The 12,114-nt window shown below is 28.4% G+C and overlaps 1 long non-coding RNA gene across 1 annotated transcript; it reads left to right on the top strand.

Annotated features, from left to right (window-relative positions):
* The first annotated feature begins 9,833 nt into the window (after positions 1-9,833).
* Positions 9,834-11,350, top strand: LOC131620567 (uncharacterized). The gene is made up of 3 exons (XR_009289180.1): positions 9,834-10,333; positions 10,666-10,711; positions 11,208-11,350. It is a non-coding gene; the product is annotated as an uncharacterized LOC131620567 (long non-coding RNA).
* The last annotated feature ends 764 nt before the right edge of the window (positions 11,351-12,114 follow it).

Raw genomic sequence — 12,114 nt, 5'->3', positions numbered from 1 at the left:
GCAATCGATTGCTTGCTGACAGATATGTGTTTTTTTGCCTTTTTGAGCTTGTTTTGGTTCTAACTCTTCTTCTACTCCCTTCTTTTGATATTTTCTTTAAATCACAAGTTTATAGGTCTAATTCCTCCCCAATGTCAATGGACTTAGGACGTTGATAGGATGAAAATCCAAATCCGCAATTTTAAGTGATTGAACTTGAAGATGGAAGGAACTTTTGAATGTGTTTCCATCTTTTATTTCTTTTTATTTTGGTCGATGAAAATCTTCAACATCATGAGAATTCTTTTGGATTCTAGATAAAGATGAAACCACTACGTATTTTCTTTTCGCGGGGTATTTCTTTCGGAGAATGATCTATATATCGTTTCTCTCGCATGCATTAGCACATAAATTGTTGACCGGCCTCATTGTAGGGTGACTTCTACATAAGTCACTTGGCGATCTGCTTAACATAGCGCAACATTTTGTGTCCCGAATAAAAAGATTCAATATGGCAGAAAATTGTATGCGGTTGATTTAAGACTTATGAAAGTTTATCGTGTAGTCGCTATGATTTTATCAAGCTTCTGATAAACTTCAATCAAATTTAAATCCGAGAACATCCTTCACTTACCATCAATCATCATTAATAACACTTTGATGATATACTTGACAAGTTTCAAGATGGTCATCTTTAACAATTAACAATTGACTTTAATTTCCGCATTTTATTATATTGTTCTTTATATTTATTGCTTATGCTTTATTTTATCATTCATCGTATTTATAATTCCACTATTTTCTCTTTGTCCATTTGGACGTTTATAATTCCGCTATTTTCTCTTTGTCCATTTGGACGTTTTATTTCCGCCATTTTCTTTTTGTCCACTTGGACCATACTTTATTTTTGTGCTAAAACATTAATAAACAACTCAAATCATAAAAAACACCTAAGGATCTATGGACTATTGGTTACTATCCCGAGCATTTTGGAGACCTGGATTTGCTGGACTTAGTACCTCTGGACCCTGTTATGCAGATGTTATTCTGTCTGTTATTCTGTCTGGCATTGGGTTGTTGTCTGTTTGTGTGTGCAGGTATTCCCTCGAAAGCCCTTGATGGTTAATTCCAAGGCATCGTGATAAGGATTTCTCCCATATACAGTTATTACTCTACCCGATTTTCGTTATAATTGTATGATGCGTTCAAGTCGTGCTAAAGACAATAAGTTCATATGGATCCCCAAGTGGTAATGCGTCGGTTTAGTGTTGGTAGTCCAAAGGATGGGATATCTACCTTGACTCTTAATGTCAAGCGTTAGCTTCTTATTTTGGTTAGATCGTTCTTTCCTTAGCTTTTTCTTTATGCTTTAGGATAGTCCCTTCATCTCCTCCCCCTTCTTAGATTTTTAAAATCTTCTCCCTTTTCCAAAACCTTCTTATGTTTGCAATCTCTTTTAAAACCTTTCTTTAAAAATATCTTTTGCCCTTAATGGGCTTTCTTGAAAGTTTAGACAGGATTAATTGTTGTAGTGAGTTGCGACACCCCACGATTTTGAAATTGATTGATATGATGGAATCTTTTCCACTTGAGAGAGCTAGTGGCATAGTTGTTGATTTTATCCAAGTTGGAGCCCTTCCTTTATTTGTGATGCAAATAATCCATTTGTTCTCATGCTCAAGATTAATGGCTGAGTATTCTCTCCGACGATGATAAAGTGTTTATTCCTTTTAAACATCTTCCCTTTTAAGCGGAACTACATTATCTCTGACTTCTCCATTGCACCGAGGAGGTATGTAGGCACAAGATGTAATGTCTTGCCGAGCTTATTTTAAAAATCAAACAAAAACATTTCTTTTTACACACACATAACACATATTTTCAAAAAGGTTCCTTTGGAGTACCACAGATATGAGGGGTGCTTAAAACCTTCCCATTGTATAATCAACACTCGTACCTAAGATCTCTTTTTGTTTTAAAAAAACAAACTTTGGGTTTTATTTCGTTCTTTTCCCATTTCCTTTGGAAACAATAAAGCGCGGTGGCGAATTTCACTGAAATAACGAGCCAAGTCAATTAATGGCTTTGATCTCAAATTTTACGCCGCTACAAATACATATTTGAAATCGTGGTAAAAAATGGAACAAGTTTCATGTTTACAGTTTGTCATTTGATTGAGAAATAAGAGAGTTGCATTTTCCAAAAATTTGAAATGTCTTGAGGTTGAAGATGAAGTGAAAATTTAGTTTTTAAACTTGTTTAATATTATATGAAAGGGAAGCGCATTTATTAATGGATGTATCACCACCCCGGTGGTTAAAACGCGCGTACTCATGTCACTTTGTCCATAAGGGTGCGGGTTTGAATTCTACCTTTTACAATTTTGTGATTTTTCATGATTTTAACTTGTTTTATTATATAATTGATTGAATACGCTCAATGATCAACATAAACACCTGGCCTAATGGCTAAGGTTTTAACCTACTTTGAGGGCGTGGGTTCAAACCTTCTAGGGGCAAAAACCTAATTTTTTTTCTTATCACTTGTTTTGTTAATTTATTTTACAAACTTTGATAATTTATTTAACATAGCAAAATTATTTATTTTCACTTGATTTTTTTGCATACCTCTAATTTATTATATCTTTTTTTTGAATATATTTTAAAAATAAAAAAATATTATTTATTTGATTAATTTTTAATTAAATCAAAAATGATGTTTTTATGCCTTTTAAAAGGCCCTTTTATCAAATATTTTCAAGTGATTTCTCCACCAAATATCTTGAACAAACTTATGTGATTTTTTTAGGGTTAAAATTAGCCTCATTTGAATTCTATATCATGTTCCCTTAGTTGATTCACATAGGGTTTTTTCATTCAACTTTAGAAAAAGATTAGATTTAGGTTAGTGTACATACAACCAAAACCCTAATCTTAAGATCTCTTGATCTTTCCCCTTTAATTAAATGCAATACCATGTTAATGTCAACTTGATTATGATGATCCCTCCTTGTTTATCTTCTTGTACATATACTTGTTGATTTACATCTTTATTTTGGTTATGCTATTATTGTACTTATACACATTGTTAAACTAACCCCACATCCATGAGACATTCATTCATCATCACATTATATTCATACATGAAATGATATTGAGGTATGTCATCCCTTTTATTCATAATCTTTTACCCTTGAGTTTATACATTGATATATTTTTTTATACTCACCCCTTGATTGTATCCATGATACACATAATATGTCTCACATGCCACTTGAGATACTCATCCTTAATGCTTGTTTGAGATGTATGATTCATCATTGTTGCTATAATCCAAAGGAATGAGAATGGTATTGACTAAAATTGTCAAGGTACTCACTCTCTTTTCCTATCTCTTTTACTTTGTGCTTAGTATTGTTAAAGCTTAGCACTTCATCCCTGTTTTAAAAATAGTTTTGTATTGTTAAAGCTCAACCTTTTTAAACTCAAACCTTAGTTTTGTATTGTTAAAGCGTAACCACCACTCTTTTAAAATCAATCTTTGCCTTGTATTGTTAAAGCTTGACATCTTTCAAAACTTGTTAAGTAAGCTTAACATTTTTTTTTAAAAAAAAAAACGTTGAGTATTGTTAAAACTCTACAACCAAAAAGATTTTTTCACTTGGTTCTTTTATTTTCCTTTTAAGAGGAACTACAAATGTTCTGACTTCCCTATTACACTTAAGGGGTATGTAGGCACAAGATGTGATGTCTTGTCGAGCACACTTTTAATAAAACTTCTTTTCTCACCATTCCATTCTATTTAAACAAAAACACAAAAGCAGTTTTATAACAATAATATATTTTAAAAGATATTCCTGTAGAGTACTATAGATGTGAGGGGTGTTAATATTTTACCCTTGTATAACCAATCCCCGAATCTAAGATCTTTGTTTTTTATTAGTTTTGTTTTAAAAACTTCTTTGGATTTTATTTCGCTCTTTTTCCCATTTCCTTTGGAAATAATAAAGCGCGGTGGAGACTTTCACTAAAATACGAACTAAGTCAATCCAATGACTTTAGTCTCAATTTTTCACTACTACACCTAATTTGAGAGGGCTGTCAGTATATCATTTCTTTAAGTTTAGAGACCTTTTAATTTCATGGAGATAAGTTTTAGTATATATAGGATATTTTACTGTGTATTTTCTAACTTTTCATATTAATTAAAAAGCCTTTTTTTTTTTTTTTTTATCCCTTTATTTCTATAAGAGAATTCGTGTGTTCAATAGCCACATGTTAACAAACTGTACCCGTATTTTAGTTGCATGATTATGTTCCAAAAGGAACTCAGTAATTAGGTTGTTGAGAGCAAAATATTTAGTTTTAATTTAAAAGCTTCTATCTCCAATCAAACTTCAAACAAATTTTATACTTGAATCTTTTCAACTTCAGCTCCTAAGCATTAAACCAATCTCAATAACTAACAAAATATATATGTATACTACCAATTTAAACATGAATGAAATTTCAAAAAATCACTTAGAATTTATTTCAATAAAAATCCTTTAAGAAAAACGCTTAAAAATCTCACATTTTCTTTCTTTACTTCGGGAAAGTATTGAAGGATAAGGTAGTTAGAAGTGCGAAAATTTGAAATTGTTATATTTTGAAATTTTGGAGCTTATGGTTTTGATACAAATGAAAAAAAAGTAAAACTAAAAATCTAAGGTCTTCATGATAATAGGTCAAATTTTTCAATGAAGTTCATACTGATTTTTGGTTAAGATTTAAAATTTGAGAATTTTGACTACGAAGGAGATAGGGTTAAGTTGAGAAGGAAGAATAAAAAAATATTTTTGATTCAAATGATAATAATTTCTCATATTTTATTGTTGTGTTTCTACACTTAATTACAAAAATGTCACTCAACTTCAATTATTTATAATTACACTTATGTTATTCCTTACTAATTACTCTAATTTTATTCTAATGTTTTCAACTAATATATTTAAAAGTGAAGACTCATTTTGGACATTCACAAATATTACACAAGTTAAATTAGTCCCTCATAAAAAAAATAGACCTGATTTAATCCCTTACAAAATTTAACTGGATCATATTAGTCTTTCTATTAATATTTTTATCAAGTCCATTTTCTTACTTTTAAACCGGCTTTTTCATACTTTTAAACTGTGACTGGACTACCACGTTGGATTTTATTTTTATTTTTCATTTTTTAAATACAAAATTGATTTTTATTTTTAATTTTATTTTTAAACAATTATGAATTAATAATTTCAAAAAAGTCAAAATTGTTTCTTTTAAGGAATCGAACTCAAGGTCTTTAAAAGACATCTTTGTTTCTTTACTACTAGGCCAATGTACATTAATGACAAGTAATCCACATAATTTATAATAATATTAACAAATTATGGACATAAATGTTTACCTATGAGGTCTCAAACTCAAGTTCCTTGAAGTTAAATGATATTCACTTTACAACTAGACAAATCAATTTCTTGTTAATAAAGTGACTATTGTTAGTAAAGTAACTATGTTTTACAACTAGACAAATCAATTTCTATCCAACCTCAAAAAAAGAATTAGGAAAATAAATATGCACCAGAATTATACAACCAAAAGAATTCACAAACTCACCGACGAGCAAATACCAGTCATCGGAAATATCATCAGAATCAACTGCAACCAGAACTTGAAGGACATTCGCCAAGGATTGAGATCAAAGTCCTGCCACAATACAATTCAAAGAGAAATGGAGCAAGTGACGAACAAAACGGAAGCGGCATCAAACGAAAAACACGATAAGGATAAGATCAGACAAAAAAAAGGAGGAAAAAAACGATGAACACAATAAGAGAAAGAAAAAAGAGCAAACAAACCTGAACAAAGTTGAAACTGAGAACAACAACAACCATAATCACCATTCTTCATGGATCAGGTGCAAGACGGATGCAAGTCTAGCCATAAAAGGCATATGGGGTCTGAGTGCGATCTTCATTGATGAAAATGGAAGGAATCATCATACAACGACTAAGAGAATGAAGGGAACTAATCAACCAATGGAATCAGAAGTAATGGCGTTATGTGTGGCCATGGAAATCGCTAGGGGTGGGAATAGGCTAGGCTAGGCTTTATAAGGCCTGGGCCTGGCCTACGATAAACTTACAAGGCCTGAGCCTGGCCTATGGCCTACAATAGGCTCGTTTTTTCAGCCTGGCCTGGCCTTTTTAAAAGCCTGACCTGGCCTGAAAGCCTATTTAAAAGCCTCTTTCTTATTAATGTTTTCAATTAATTCATATTACTTAAGAAGCCATATATATATATATATATATATATATATATATATATATATATATATGCATATATAGGCCAACATATTTAGACTAATTTTAATATATATGAAAATATAGGCTGGCCAACAAGGTTTTATAGGCTTTTTTAATAGCCTAGGCCTGGCCTATTTTATTAAATAGGCTTTTAAAAAAGCCCAAGCCTGGCTTTTTTATCAAATAGGCCTGGCCTGGCCTGGCCTTTAGTAGGCTAGGCTATAGGCCCCTGTAAGCCGGTCTGGCCTATTCCCACCCCTAGAAATCGCGCAGTAAAAAAGGTACAAAAAACTGGAGCTTGAAACTGATTGCAAAACGATTGTGATTGAGATGAACAGAAACAACGACGAAAGCACACACAGGTTAGCAGCTGGCGGAACGATATGGAAGATGAAGAGATACAAGAAGAATTTCAAAAAGATAAGGTTTACACACATAAATCGTGATAACAACAAAGAAGCTTATGATTTGGCTAGATCAGTAGCCATTAACATCCATTTGTATGAGATGAGGCCCAAACCTACTATTGCAGAGGAATATTCTCAGTAATCGCCTTTAATTAGGCCTTTGGATGTCAAAAAATAATAATTTATTGTTAATAAAGTGATTATCATTTACAACTAGACAAATCAATTTCTATTGTTAATAAAATGACTATTATTTACAATTAGACAATGTATTTGTTGCCCAATGCGTTATTTTGATATTTCAATTGAAATCATTTATGTTTTTTTAATTACAAACTATTTTTTATTACAAACTTAATAAAAAAAGAATTTTAATGAAATTTGAAATAAAATCAAAATTCTGGAAAGAGTCTTCTTTATCCACTCATTTGCTCTACTTATCATAATCTTTTTCTTCTCTTCTCCTTTAATCAAACCAATCTTGAATTACTTTGATATCTCTGTAATGAATGTTTTGTACTTTCATTCAATAATACATTTTTTCTACTGCGGTAAAGATGGTTGAAGAACAAGGCTGCCCATTTGAGGGGTTCAATTCAACCCTTAATCCTTAAATATTGCACCTAAATGTCTATATAAATTGCATTTTAAATTTCCTGAACTAATGTACTTTTCACCCTTTGATGGATCTAAGATTTTCTCTATATAAATTGCACTTTCAATTCCAAATTTTTTTTATTAATTTTTTATTTGCACCATTTTATTTATTTTTGCATCTCCTGAACTAAGATCAGGTCTGACACCGCCTAATGCAACTAAGGTCCGGGCCAGACATTGGGCTAATACTGTGGTTTAATATTCAGAGCTTGTTATGTTAGCAAAAACTGTGGCTCTAATTTTATCTTGTACCCCTACATTTGTCTTCATACTTCTACATTTTACCTAAAATGTCAATTTTGCTCTTGTGTATTTTTAACTAATTTATCATTTTATTATTTTAATTTTTATTTTACATACCGGAAGACTATGCAAAAGAGTTCCGGTATACATTTTTTTAGATTTTTCAAGTTTTATTTTGTATTCCGGAGACTTTGCAAAAGAGTTCCGGAAGACATTTTTAACTTTTATTTTGCATACCGGAAGACTTTGCAAAAGAGTTCCGGTATGCATTTTTTTTAGATTTTTCAAGTTTTATTTTGTGTTCCGGAAGACTTTTGAAAAGAGTTCCGGTAGTCATTTTTAACTTTTATTTTACATACCGGAAGACTTTGCAAAAGAGTTCCGGTATGTATTTTTTTAGATTTTTCAAGTTTTATTTTGTGTTCCGGAAGACTTTGCAAAAGAGTTCCGGTATGTATTTTTAACTTTTATTTTATATACCGGAAGACTTTACAAAAGCGTTCCGGTTTGTATGTGTAGGGCTATAATTTTATGATTTTTCTTTATAAATTTAAAAAAATAAAATAATAAAGTAGTTAAAAATATTAAAGGATAAAAATGGTATCTTTTAAAAATTGTAGGGGTATAATATTAATTGTAGGGGTACAAAGTAAATTTTTCTGTGTTTGACAGTGAACATATAATTTTGGAAAATTCTCATTGCATATTTCGGATATACATACACTTTTCTTTATAAAAAAAAAATGACAAGTCATTTTTTTTTTAAAGAGATGATTTTGGAGATGCATATTCAAAATATTCAAATATTTGGTGGTGGAATTTTTCGGATATGCATATCCGAAATAACGTAATATTTATTAAAAAAAAAATTAAATCAATACAATTAATAGTATAATTAATTGTATTAATCAAAATATATAATTAAATATATATTATTATAATCAAGATATAATAATAATATTAACTTAATAAATATTTAAATCAACGCATTATTTTTATATACTTCTCATCATTTGGAAATATACCATTATATTTTTGAATATTTAAATTCTTTTATATATATATATATATATATATATATATATATATATATATATATATATATATATATATATATATATATATTTCTTTATCATAAATTTAATATTATTGATCATGTGTTAATATATTTTATTATTTGTAATTTTAAGTAAGTTATTAAAGTTTAAAATAGTAAAATAAAATATATCATAGATATTATAAATAAATAGTTTTTTAAATAATAAAATAAATAGGATAATTATAAAAACATTATATGAGAATGATAACTTATATTATATGTGTCATGCATTTGATTAAATAAATTCATATATTTTAAAACTGTTATTTTTTTTAATATTTATATTTATTAATCTTAAAGTTATTTTGAAAAATAAATATATTAATTTTGTTTTTGTAATTTTTTTATGAGTTGAGAAAGAATAAAACAAAAATATATTACCTAGTAACCTATTTTTTATTTGAAAAAAATATTAGTAAAAAAATGTGTATCATATTTTTTTATATATTATTAATGATAAATATTTGTTAGTTTTCTAGTGTTTTTTATATAACGGTATTAAATATATATGGCGTGTTTGTTAATACTAAAAAGATTTTAAAGTAAGTATTAAGAATATTTTTTAACAGGTATTAAGAATATTTTATTTTTTGGCTTATCACCACCAATATAATTCGATTTAAGAATGAGTTCTAGCATCAAGTGGGTCTAGACCCATTCCGATCGCAGTTGCGCGAATCGGAATTCTGATATTAAGAATATTTTTTATCCTATGAAATTTTAATTTTGAGTTATTATAAAAATTCTTTAAACTTTAATTAATCGATTGACTATTCTACATGCACAATTATTTAATTAACATAATTTATAACTTCACTAATATTTTAAATGCATATAAAAGGTGAGTTATTAAAAATAATAATATTGTCTGTCTTATATATGTTCTCTTAATTTTTAACAAACAAAAAAAAACGACTATTAATGTTATATTTAATAGTTAAAACATAAAAAAAATCTATAATAATAAATGCATTTGATAATTGTTAATTTTACCATTCCAAACTCAGACTAAAGTTTTATATAATATTAGCATCAAACAGCCCCATAACTCTTTTAATAACAATATCCTAGTATGGTTATGAGAAGGGGTCCAATGAACACATCTACAATATAAGAAAATACATTGTTCTGGAAAGTACCAATATGCCCTTCTGCTTCATTATGTTGCCACGTGGAACACTTCTCCTTCATTCTCTCTCTTCTTCTACCTCAAAACATCTTCTAACCACATAATAAACCACTTTATTTTTTCTCTCTCTTTCATTTCATAGTCTCTCTTTCTCCTTCTCAGAAATCTCATCTTTCCTCTCATATCACTAACCCTAAACCCTCTTCTTTCTTCTCATTCTACTTCTTCTTTCAAGTAACCAAAATCTTTTATAGTTTTTCTCTCACATATGAATTTTGTTGTTGTTATTGAGTGCTAAATCTATTTTTTATTTGATTTGCAGGTTTTCTCTCAAATCTAGATTTTTGTTGTTATTGTTACTGAGCATATTTTCTCTCGGATCTGGGTAAATATGGTTTTATTGATTCAATTTTGTTTTCATTTCAGTTTCTTTTACATATATTTGAACTTCATTTGGGGCTACAGATGCATTCAAGTAACAGATCTGAAAGGTGAGTCATGTAAAAAGAAATCTCCTTCTATACTCATTTATTTTCATTATTATTGTTTTCTTTTTTCATGAATATTCGCTAATTTTTTCTATATGCAATTTTGCTGAGAATGATTTGTGTGTTTAGTCTACAATGAGAACTTAACTACTTCTATATGCAATTTGAAAACTATTTTTTTTTGTTGAGAATGAGTTGTGTCTACTCTTTAGTGTTTCATTCCACTGGTTTTGATTTAAATGATAGAAATAGTTTATTTTTTTGAAACCTTTATTTATTTTTTATTATGTCTTTCATTCCTCTTTTTATGATGAAGCATATCTAATGCTTGATAGGGATTTGAACAAATATTCCTCTCTATTCTTGGTCAGACATGTTCTGGTATGTTCTTATGCTACTACTATTAATCTACTCTTTTCTAACGTGTGCATTCACTCACCAACATAAATTTAGTGCATTTTATTTTTTTTCTCCCATTCTTACTGGATGGCTAGGTCTTCAGAACTCCTAAAATATATTAATACAAAATATTTGTGGATATTTGATTTACTTGAATGTCATAATTTATCCTAATTTTTTCTGTTTTGTTTACAAAATATTAATTTTGATTGAGTATGAATTTATATAAGTATTTTAATTATGTATTTTTATTCTACCTTTTTCACCATCTTATTATCTTTTTTTTGTACATAATGACATATTAAAGTTGAAGGAGAAGTGTTGACTATTATGATTGATTCGTATGCTACAGTTTTAAATGATATTGTTGAATCTATTATGTGAAAGGTTAATAAGAATTTTTTGTGTTCCTTCAATTTCTATATTTTTCTCAATCTACTTCTTATCTCATTATTTTCTTGACTTGATCTTTTTTTAGACAATGAAGGAGGTTGATTCAAAAGAAGATAAAAAGATTGATATGGAAGACTGGAAAGATTATATGGCAAAAAATTATTCTCTTTTAAGATTGATAGTTAATTTTAAATATTATATGATAGATGTATCTAAAATTAAATAAATAGTCATACATACTTATTTTATTTTTAATCTAAATTATTTTAAAATATTTGATATATTATTAGTTAAAATATTTAAAATTACTATAATAAATGATCATTAAAACATAATAATCATTGTACTAAAGAAAGTTATTAAAATAAAATAATTGATATTAAATTTTAATTTTATAGTACATTGTTGAGTTATGAATTTTTATATTTGTTATTAATAATTTTTATTAGTTGCAGTTAATAGCATATAATGAAACACCATTGTCTTGGAAAATGGCAGGATCCATATATAAAGCAAGAATTTGAATTTGATGATAGTAGTAGAGGACCTGTTTTTGAATTTGTGATTAATGCGTAATTTATGAGGTTCTTGGAGAGGATTTGGTTTTATTTTAAATGTTGTTTAGTTTTGTATTATGATGAATGATGATATACTATTTTGACTTTAAAAAAAATTGGATAAAAACAATGATAGTCTTATATCATGTATGTTCCAATGTACTAGGACAACATAGCATATTTGAATCAAACAATTTTTCATTTAACTTTTGTGTAAAAACATAACACCACTTAGACTATTTGCTTTTTCGTGATTGATGTTGACATTGTTCATAATAACATAGATATATTATTTCAATCTTGACTCTTTTATTGCATATTAATAGTATTATTTTTTTACTGTGATAAAAGTACTATTGCTAACATATTGTCCCATGTGTCTCAGTCTATTTTAAAAAAGCAGATGATGCATCCTATCAGGACACATTAATTAAT

Source organism: Vicia villosa, linkage group LG1, assembly GCF_029867415.1.
Source record: "Vicia villosa cultivar HV-30 ecotype Madison, WI linkage group LG1, Vvil1.0, whole genome shotgun sequence".
NCBI classification, from domain to species: domain Eukaryota; kingdom Viridiplantae; phylum Streptophyta; class Magnoliopsida; order Fabales; family Fabaceae; genus Vicia; species Vicia villosa.
This window is presented reverse-complemented; position numbering and strand designations above follow the sequence as displayed.